We start from the raw sequence: 10077 nt of genomic DNA, 5'->3' as shown, positions 1-10077 counted from the left end.
ACACATGGATTTGTTTCTCCTAAAATTTTGCATTATAATCTGGCCGACATGCATGTTAAATAATAAAATTGTTGAAATTGTTTATTCCCCTTTCCCAAATTTAATTAGAAAAATGATTTAATATACTGTTTAAATTAGTTCCCAAATACAACAATTGCATCTCTTTCACCAAAAAAAAAAAAAAAAACAGAAAAAAGTTTGCATCGGATCCACTTAAAATAGTTGAAATTGTTTATTCCCCTTTCCCAAACTTAATTAGAAAAATGATTTAAGATACTGTTTAAATTAGTTCCCAAATACAACAATTGCATCTCTTTCACCAAAAAAAAAAGAAGTTTGCATCGGATCCACTATTTTATATAATGGTTTTTATCACAAATGGTCTTTAAAATTGACCATCACCATCAATATGATCTCTGAAATTGAAAATCAATCAATGTAATCCTTGAAAATAGGTGTCGCAAATTAATGTTGTCATTCCGTCACAATTCTATTAAAAATTCTATTAAGTGTTGATTTGGCAAATAAATGGGTCTCATAAGTCATTTTTTCTCACAAATGGTCCTTGAAATTGACCTGCGACATCAAAATGATCCCTGAAATTGAAAATCGATCAATGTAGTCCCGCATAGTAAGTGTCCCAAATCAATGTAGTCCTTCCATCACAATTCTGTCAAAAATTATGTTATGTGCTGGTGCGACACATAAATGAATCACACAAGTCTAATTAAATTTAAAAAAATACAAATAGGTTTAATAATTTAATAGTTAATAAAAAGTTGTGAACCCAAAAACCGAGTCCTACAATCACCTCTGATCCCAGTCCATATTCCCCAACCTCATTCGTTGTCTATTCTCTAAAAAAAAATCTTAATACATTCATCTTTACACACTTTGACACCCTTCACCGAATTGAACCTAAATTGAGATCACCTTTGGAGACGACTTGGCTGATTGGCAACGACTTCTAGGACATCACCGTTAACATTTAGGCGATCAACATCCTCACAACCTTAGGCTAGCAAAATTCCATTGTGCAAAAAGGTATTTAGACCACTTTTTTAAACAATTATTAAACCCACATTAGCATATAACCATTTTTTTTTACAGAATTGTGGAGCAAGGATCATATTGATTTGAGACACCTATTTTTAAGGACTACATTCATCGATTTTCAATTTTAAGGTGTCGGTCAATTTCAAGGACCATCTTGATGGTGTGAGTTAATTTCAGGGACCATTTGTAATAAAAACTCGTAAATCTTGTGGGGCCCATTTATGTGCCACATCAGCACTTAACGGAATTTTTAACAGAATTATGACGGAATGACCACATTGATTTGCGACACCTATTTTTAGGGACTATCTTGATAGTGAGGGTCCATTTTAGGGACCATTTGTGATAACAACCCTTTATATAATCATCAATATATATCTAGAGGGGCCCTAGCGTAACAGAGCGCTATTGTGATCGAAAAGTCATCAGTTTAGATTGTAAAAATAATATTTTTACAAAACAAGAGTAATGTTGCGGACAATAGACGTTCTCTTCTCTTCAACCCTCGCAAAGTAGGGGGGGCATTAAGGGTTTAACTATATTCTTTGACAATATATATATGACAAGAAAAGGGTTTATAACTGGATTATCTGTCTTTGGGTTAGCAGTAACAGCTCATACAAATGAAGGGAATCTTGTATTTTATTTTATTTTTCTGTTATGAATATCAATTGAATTTAGATTGACCAAACTACAATCATGCCTTCTCTCAAGCTAGTGATATGATCGTATGATTAGCTATGTATGTATATGCATGTGGTGTGCATGTGCGAGAGATCTCCAACTCCACCAGAAGCTCATTGGGAAGATTAGTTAATTAATTAATTAAAGAAGTTTTAACAAAACACTCTCGATACTGTTTACTTTTAACGAAAAATAACATTTTTACCTTTTCCTAGTACTATTCACTCTCATCTTTATTTGTCATTTTTCATTAAAACTAAAATTTTTGAGGACTTTTCGTTAGTTTTTCTATTAATTTCTTACATCCCACATCGCCAAAGGGTGTGAATCCTCTAAGTCTTATATGTATATTCTCATCTCTACCTAGCATGAGACTTTTTGGGAGCTCATTGGCTTCGGATTCCATAGGAACTCCGAAGTTAACCGAGAATGGGCCAGAGCATTCTCAAGATGGGTGACTCACTGGGAAGTTACTCGTGAGTTCCCAGAAACAAAACCATGAGGGCGTGGTTGGTGTCCAAAGCAGACAATATCGTGCTACGGTGGAGTCGAGCCTGGGATATGGTGGGGGCCCCAGGTCGGGAGCCCACCCCCTGTTTTGTCCCCCGGTTCCCTTTCCCTTTCTTTTATTTTTTTTTCTTTCTTCTGAAAAGTTTCTCTTCCTCTCTTTCAGCTCATTGTAAGATCTCACATCGACCAACGGAAAGGGGGTGATGTGCCTTATACGTACATGCTACCCCCTATAGCACGAGGCTTTTTGGGAACTCACTGGCTTCGGGTTCCATCGGGACTCCAAAGTTAAGCGAGATTGGGCGGGTGACCTACTGAGAAGTTCTCGTCTGAGTTCCTAGAAACAAAACCGTAAGAGCGTGGTCGGGGCCCAAAGCGGACAATATCGTGTTACGGCGGAGTCGAGACTAGGATGTGACATAATTAATTAGTTTTGTTGATGCACAAAATCAATGAGGACTTTGGTACAACAGAAAATGTCAAGTTTGTGACCTTCACTAGATTGCTCCGATCACTAGTATGGATAAGTATGTAAATGGTTAGAGACATGGAAACAAACACAAGATGTACGTGATTCACCCAGATTGGCTACGTCCACGGAGTAGAGGAGGTCTCATTAATTGTGAAGGGTTTACACAAGTGTATAGGTTCAAGCTCTCATTTAGTGAGTACTAGTGAATGATTTAGTACAAATGACATTATGAAATATTGTGAGACAATGATCTCTATTTATATAAGAGAGTTTCTAGTTTCATTCTGACATTGACACGTGTCGTGTTGTGATTGGCTTATGATGTTGACACGTGTCGCGTTATGATTGGCTTATGATGTCGACACGTGTCATGCTGTGATTAGCCTTCTGGTTGGAGGGAAACTCTTCTGAGTCCTTGACAGTATAACGTTGACCGGTGATCAGTAATTTCAATATTGGTCAAGTATGGTACAAACAAGTTTCAAACAAAGATGTAAGTGTAATCCAATTTCATGTTATAATATTACATAATACAAGATGCTGCCGTGGTTCTAAAATGAACTTCTTCTTCTTTATTTTTTATTTTAATTAGCAAAGAAAGAGGAATTCAAATATTTTAACATTGAAAAGAAAGATATCAATGCCTATAAGTTAGTTGGTTCAGACATTAAACACGTGGCGATGGGGTAGTTGAGCGGTCGTCGAAACAAACAAATTATTTTGAGCTCTTGGTATCCTGAACTTAGGCTTCAAGAGTCTTGCAAATTGATGTTAAATTATGTGTACATATTGGATTAAAGTGATGACAATTTTTTTTTTTTTTTGCGTGGAAACGATATCGTGCTTATTGAAATAAATTTGAAGGATTTAACAGTAATCACAAACACACCCCACTTTTTACAAGACCAGAAATTGACCAAAACCGTTCAGTTTACTTACAATTATTTGTACTTATTTTAGATGCTTTTTTATTTTATAAATTAACCTGCAGAGCCATAAATAAACCCACCGCAATCATCACACTATTAGATCTCAATGGTATTTTACATCAAGAATAAACAACAACAAACAACAAAAACAAATTCTTATTTCATTACATGGGGTTGGTTTTATGAATTCTAGTACACAATTATGCTTGATTTTGCTCTTCCATTAGCTCTATATACTCTATGTATTTTCTTCTACCCATTTTGTCATGAGTCTCTGCATATCTCAGAATCACATTTTCTAACTTAAGCATCTGTAAGTCTTCGTTTCACATATTCAAAACATCTTAACTGATTTCTCTTATCTTATCTTCAATTGTGGTCATTTCATAAAGAATAAAGAAGATTAAGAAATGAAAAAAAAAAATCCTTCTCCTAGCCCCACCATTATTCTCGCATTTACCATTATATGATGATCTTATATATATTTTGGCAATGGCATCAACACAAATCCTACCAACCCACATTGCCAATGAATTTATTTTTCACAGTTTCCTTATCGCCACCACAACCACACGTGAAAATTTTGAGATCATTCATTTTATTTTGTTTAATAAAATTTATCAAACAATAGTATTCAGCAAAAACAGCAGTTGGATTTGATATATATACTGCAGGAATTAATTATTATGTTAGTAAATAAAAAATGGTTTTCTCCTGCCGCGGTTTGGGTGGTATCTAGGGCAGTCAACAACAGCAAGACCTGCCAGAAAAACAAGCCCCACGTTCATGAGGGTTGTTAGCCAGACACTTGGGAATTTGCATGTGAAATGAGTAGGACATGCCCCTAACCAGAGCAATTTTAGGGTTTTTAGACCATCTTCAACCGAATAAGGACCAGATGGCTCGTTTTAGCCTTTTGATCATTTAAGATATTAATATTTTAATAAACAATATATAGTCATATTTGCCTTCATCTCTAACTGAGGGCCAAAGGGTCATATGACTCGTTTCAGCTTTATCATAGAAAACCGTCTCCAACCGAGGGCCAAAAGGTCATAGAGTCAGACATAATTTATTATTTAAATTTAATGTTATTTAATATTGTTTCATATTGTTTAATGTTGTTTCATGCCACTTAATTTAATTTAATTTAATGTTGTATAATGGCTTAGGAAGTTATAGGAAAAAAATAGCATTAAAAAAATTAATTTTATAAAAAAAAAAAAAAAGGCCTACCATTCCTGTTGGATATAACCGACAACAATAAGTACAATGCTGTTGGTTATGTCCCGACAAGAATACTCAAAATTATGGCCTGGCTCGAGGCTGGCTGGCTAGCTCATTTGAGCCAGCTGGTCGGCCTTTTGGCCTCTTTTTGTCCAATGAGGCCCACAAGCCCTTTGGCCTAAATCCCAGTTGGAGATGGTTTCCGGGTTAATTCGGCCTCCTAGCCCTCTAGACCATTCGGTTGGAGATAATCTTAATTACCTTTTTCATTATTATTTCTCTTTTATATTTCGCCCTAATTATCTTGCACCTGAAGGCATGCTTAAATGTTCTGTCGCGTAATCATTTTATTATTTATTTGATCTTTGATGAAAAGTCGGAAAAAAAATATATTTTGTATATCCAGTTTTTCAAGAACTGGTTGAGGATTTTCCTGAAAGTTGTTTGAATTTCTTGGTTGGTTTCTTGGGTTGGGAATTGGAAAGATATTTTCATGATCACCCATGCTAAAATATTTTAGGATTTTCAGTTGCTAGATATGTTGAACATGTTCACAATTTTTTGTAGTTGTTGTCGAATGCAAAGGACTCATGTGGACTTTCAATATTCAGCAAAAAGTAACTGAATATTTGAGAATTTTTATTGCTGGCTATTAAACCGTTACATAATTTTCGATTGGTTATTATTAATTGGGACTCACGATTGCTTCAATACTTCAAGTTAGAGAAAGTCAAGTCTTTTCATAAATAAAACCCTACGTCAATCATAGTTATACTATAAAATGAAAGAATCGTAGCTTGTGTATATCCCAATTTGGACTTGAATTGAGAACATATGGGTATTTGCTAAGCTCATAAGATTGCCTATTCTCATCTTAGTTGCCACTTCCCACTTTTTCAATGTAGGATATCGTTTCATCAAAATGTTGATCAAAGGCCTAAAGGCCTAAAGTAGGCAAAAGTGGTAAAGGGAGGGAGGTATTGGAAAGCCCAATAGCCGCATGTGGAATGTGGATAGCTTGGTTTTTTGGTAAAGGAAAAGCCCTATTATCGGTCTATGATCTACTATTCAAAGTCTTTGGATTTGCATACCTGGTTGCTAACAAAAAATTTGGCAGAAACAGTGAAGCCTGATGACCATATAGCCCATCTTCTAAACCAAAGAACCATAGCCTTTCCTCCTTCTTAACTCCAAAAGGGAAGGACCACAATTCTTAACAGAAAAGGCAAACAAAGTTATTGCGGTTGTGTGCAGCTCTAAATGCCTTGGTGATACGAGAAGCAACTATTTGTGTCGTCGTTGGTTTGCTCAGTTTTGGGAGAGAATCTATTCTTGCATCTGGATTCCACTATTATGATCGTGACTCATGAGAACTCTCTACTGTATGACATTTGACTCTATTCGACTTTGCTCCACACTACCTGGCCAACAATGCATGGTCGATATAATTCGTACCTTTCAATGATCCATTCCTATGGATTCCTTTCTCCCCGTACCACTTTATGTACAATTTATTCTCTTCTCATCTCTCACATTAGCTAGTCACTTCCCTCCAAAACCTACAAACAAATTCCATCAGACACCAAAAGTTTTAATTACTAATCCAAGTCTTGTCCAGTCATTTATAGCTACGTAAGTGTCTCACAACATACCTTTTGTCGATAGGTGACTATGAATTATTCATGCATGCGTAAACGACTAATAAAAATAAAATGCTTAATCAATATGTACGAGAACTTTAATCTATAATCTTATGTAAATTACATATCTTTTTGCTTTTAGTACTAGGAAACAACTGCATACCTTATTTGCTAGCTAGGACATGTATTTTATTTAGGGTGGTTTCCGTAACCCAAGTCTCATGCACGCTCAGTTATCCATTGCCATGCTTCTCACAATAAGCATTTTATCATTCTGTGACTAAGAATCCTGATGCATTCGTAGACAACTAATAGAAACTTCACGACTAGTTTTCCCTTTGTAAGCTTCCGTTATAGCTGTCTTAGTACTAAGAAACAACTGCATGTATACCTCACTCACTAAGTGCCAAAGGTTGAGTTTGTCGCAAATACCAAAGAGTTCTTGGCACTTCATAAGTCCTTTCCAACTAGTTCTTCAGCAAATCATGGAAGTCATGAATCATGATGTTTTCAGCAAGAGTTTGACTAAATATTGCCAGTCTATTTTTAGCTTTGAACTTTATAAACTTCTCAATCACTGCATATACGTGTGTGTGTGTGTGTGTATCATGATTTCAGCAAGAGCATGAAGTCTATTTTCAGCTTTAAACTTTATAAACTTCTCAATCACTGCATATACAGACATGATACATATATCTGTGTGCGTGTGTGTGTATATATATTATTTTATATATAACTAAGTCAAAATCATTAGGTTAATCATGAACAAGAACATTGAGGATCTCCTTGTATTATAGACTGCAATATTTTTTCTTACTGCAGTGAGTTTGATCTCAAATGTGATGCATGAGTCATGATAATCAAGCTCACATTCATTTCCATCGAAATCAAAAGAGGGCCAAATTCAAAAAAAGAAAATATAATATATAATATATAAATAAAAAACAGGGACAAATTCAAATACATCAACTATCAAGTCAGCTTCCAATTTATTAATGTCTTCTTTAAATGTGTGGCACAAATGGCCTTTCGCTTTATAAAATTGCTTAGCTTTGACAAATGTGCGGACACCATGAGTTCTTCATTTTATAAATGAACCGGCGTTGAAAAAAAAAACGTGTGGGGACAATGACTAAGAATTAAGGAAAATTAAAGAAAATAATTTGAAAATTTTGAGTTTTAATGATAAAAACAAAATAAATGGTAAAGTGAATAATATCATAATTTACTTTTTAGTGTAAAAATGTAATTTTTCGTTAAAGTGAACAATACCAAGAACTTTTCGTTAAAATTCCTTAAGAATTATCACTAATTCTACTGGGGCTTATATGGTTTTTCTTTTTTCATTTAAACGAAATTATAAACTTAAACTCTACCTAACATTTAAGAATATAATCGCATGCTAACCAATTTTGAAAGGAAAAAGCAAAATCATTGTTGTTCATGTTACGGATTGCAGTATGAGACTCATATTTTTTTTTCTCCATGTGTTAACAAACGCATAAAACATGAGAAATTTGAATTTTTTTCTTGAATGAGTAAACATGTCACAAAATAGAATGAAAAATTTATTAAGTTTGACCACTCCATTTACATAATAAATAAATAAATATATATATATATATATATATATATATATATCTTTCAAAATATATTGATCCCGAGAAAATTCAAAACTCATAATAGCTAGATTTATCAGATCATTTTCTCGCTGATGTAATAAGTTTTGGAGTACCTTAGGACTAGGAGGCTAGGCTTTCTAAGTTTGTTCGATATATTGCTTGCGAAGACAACAAAAATTAGTTGGTTTTATGTAGTAGTTATAATTTTTGCTGCAAGATATATATGTCAAACTCGGTTTCTTTACCAAATAAGTGGACATGAGACTTATTAGTGACCAAATCCTAAGAAGTTAAGGTAAATAAGGAATCGGGATCCCACAACAAAGACACAAATCTAGGGCATTCAAGAGAGAGAGAAAAAGAGATTCAAACACTTAATTGTGTGAGGTAGGCTAATGAAATAAACTAATAAAGATAGTAATATTTAAAATAAATAGTATAGATCTCTGGATCCACCGGTTTGGGATACAAAAATCCAGAGATAATGTCAATTTGTAAATAAGATGCAATTATTGTATATTCTTGTGGTGGGTCATGCATTCATTACATGCCATTCTATGTTATGACACGTATAAAATGACTAGAAATGTTTACAAAATATTTTGTCTAATTCTCCATTGAATTATACAACATTATCTAATAATATAATGCACAGCTCCTTACTCTCCACTCAACCATCCTTGTCACTTTGTGATTTGATTAATCTCATCAAGATCTGAAGCTTAGTTAATTAAGGCTACAGTAACGGGGGGAGATTCTCATAGGTTTTAAACTACAAACTAAATTAATCCCCGATAAGCTGGCATCAACCTTTTTACGGTCAAATTAAGTGTTAATCTAATATGATTACACGTGCAAAAGCACCTTTGATAACAAAAACAATACTAAATACTAAAGATTAGTATAAGACTTTTTTTAATTTTTAGAAAAGAATAATATTATGTACATTAAGAGGTGAGAGAGTGACATAAGTCTTAAAATAGGTAAGCCATAATAATGTGATTCAAATTCACATTTAGTGAGAATCGAACCTAAAATCTTTTATTTACAACTGAAGAGAAATATCTTTAGACTGTAATACTAGGTGAATTAGTATAATACTTGAAGCACCTTGATTAAATCGACTGGCCGTTTTGTAAGATCTCAGTTAATTAACCTTATACTTTCCTTCTAAGCAATAAGCTCTAAACACCTTTTAACTAGTTTAATTAGATTATTGTGACATCTTTAACCACCACAACAAAGTTGGCGAAATCCACTTTTGAATGCCTATATATTAATGAACTAGTGAACCCAAAAGTCCAAAAATAGCTTGCGCATTAGATAATATTGACCATTAACTTTTGACCATTTGGTGCATTGCAAATTTGGTCAGACAAATTGTTTAGATGAAACCTAGCACACCAACAGAAAAAATTAGATGAAGGGAAGACAATAATGCATATTAATCAATGGTTAATCTCTCTTAAATCCTAATCAACAACTTTAATAAGACAAATTCAAACTCAATAATTCATATTAATCTTTGATTTAACGTGATGATTTTGTTTGTTAGTATGAGGGTCGCCTCTACTTATTAAAATCCATGTGCCAATATATGCACATTTCTATATGTATACGACTCATCGGGGCAGCATTGGTACCCCACTAAATTGCAAAAAGAGACCATTTCTTTAAGCACCAAGAATTAAAGAAAGTAATCCCTTGTTTTGAAAACATTAAACTTGAACTCCCACAACCTGTATTCTGTGGCACGTCACGAATTATTAAGCAAAAAGTCCTCCAGATTTGTAAATCTAATAGAAGATCATTATTTATTTAGTCTCTCCAAAAGTGATGGAGGATTGTTAATTAATTTTTGGGTTTCTGTAAAAGTGGAGGGGGTAACTTGCCTTTGATTAACATCCACAAATAACTTAGGACTTTATAACCTATGA

The sequence above is a fragment of the Malus domestica genome, chromosome 11, assembly GCF_042453785.1.
Source record: "Malus domestica chromosome 11, GDT2T_hap1".
Taxonomy (NCBI): Eukaryota; Viridiplantae; Streptophyta; class Magnoliopsida; order Rosales; family Rosaceae; genus Malus; species Malus domestica.
The sequence above is the reverse complement of the archived record's forward strand: the minus strand, read 5'-3'. Positions refer to the sequence as shown.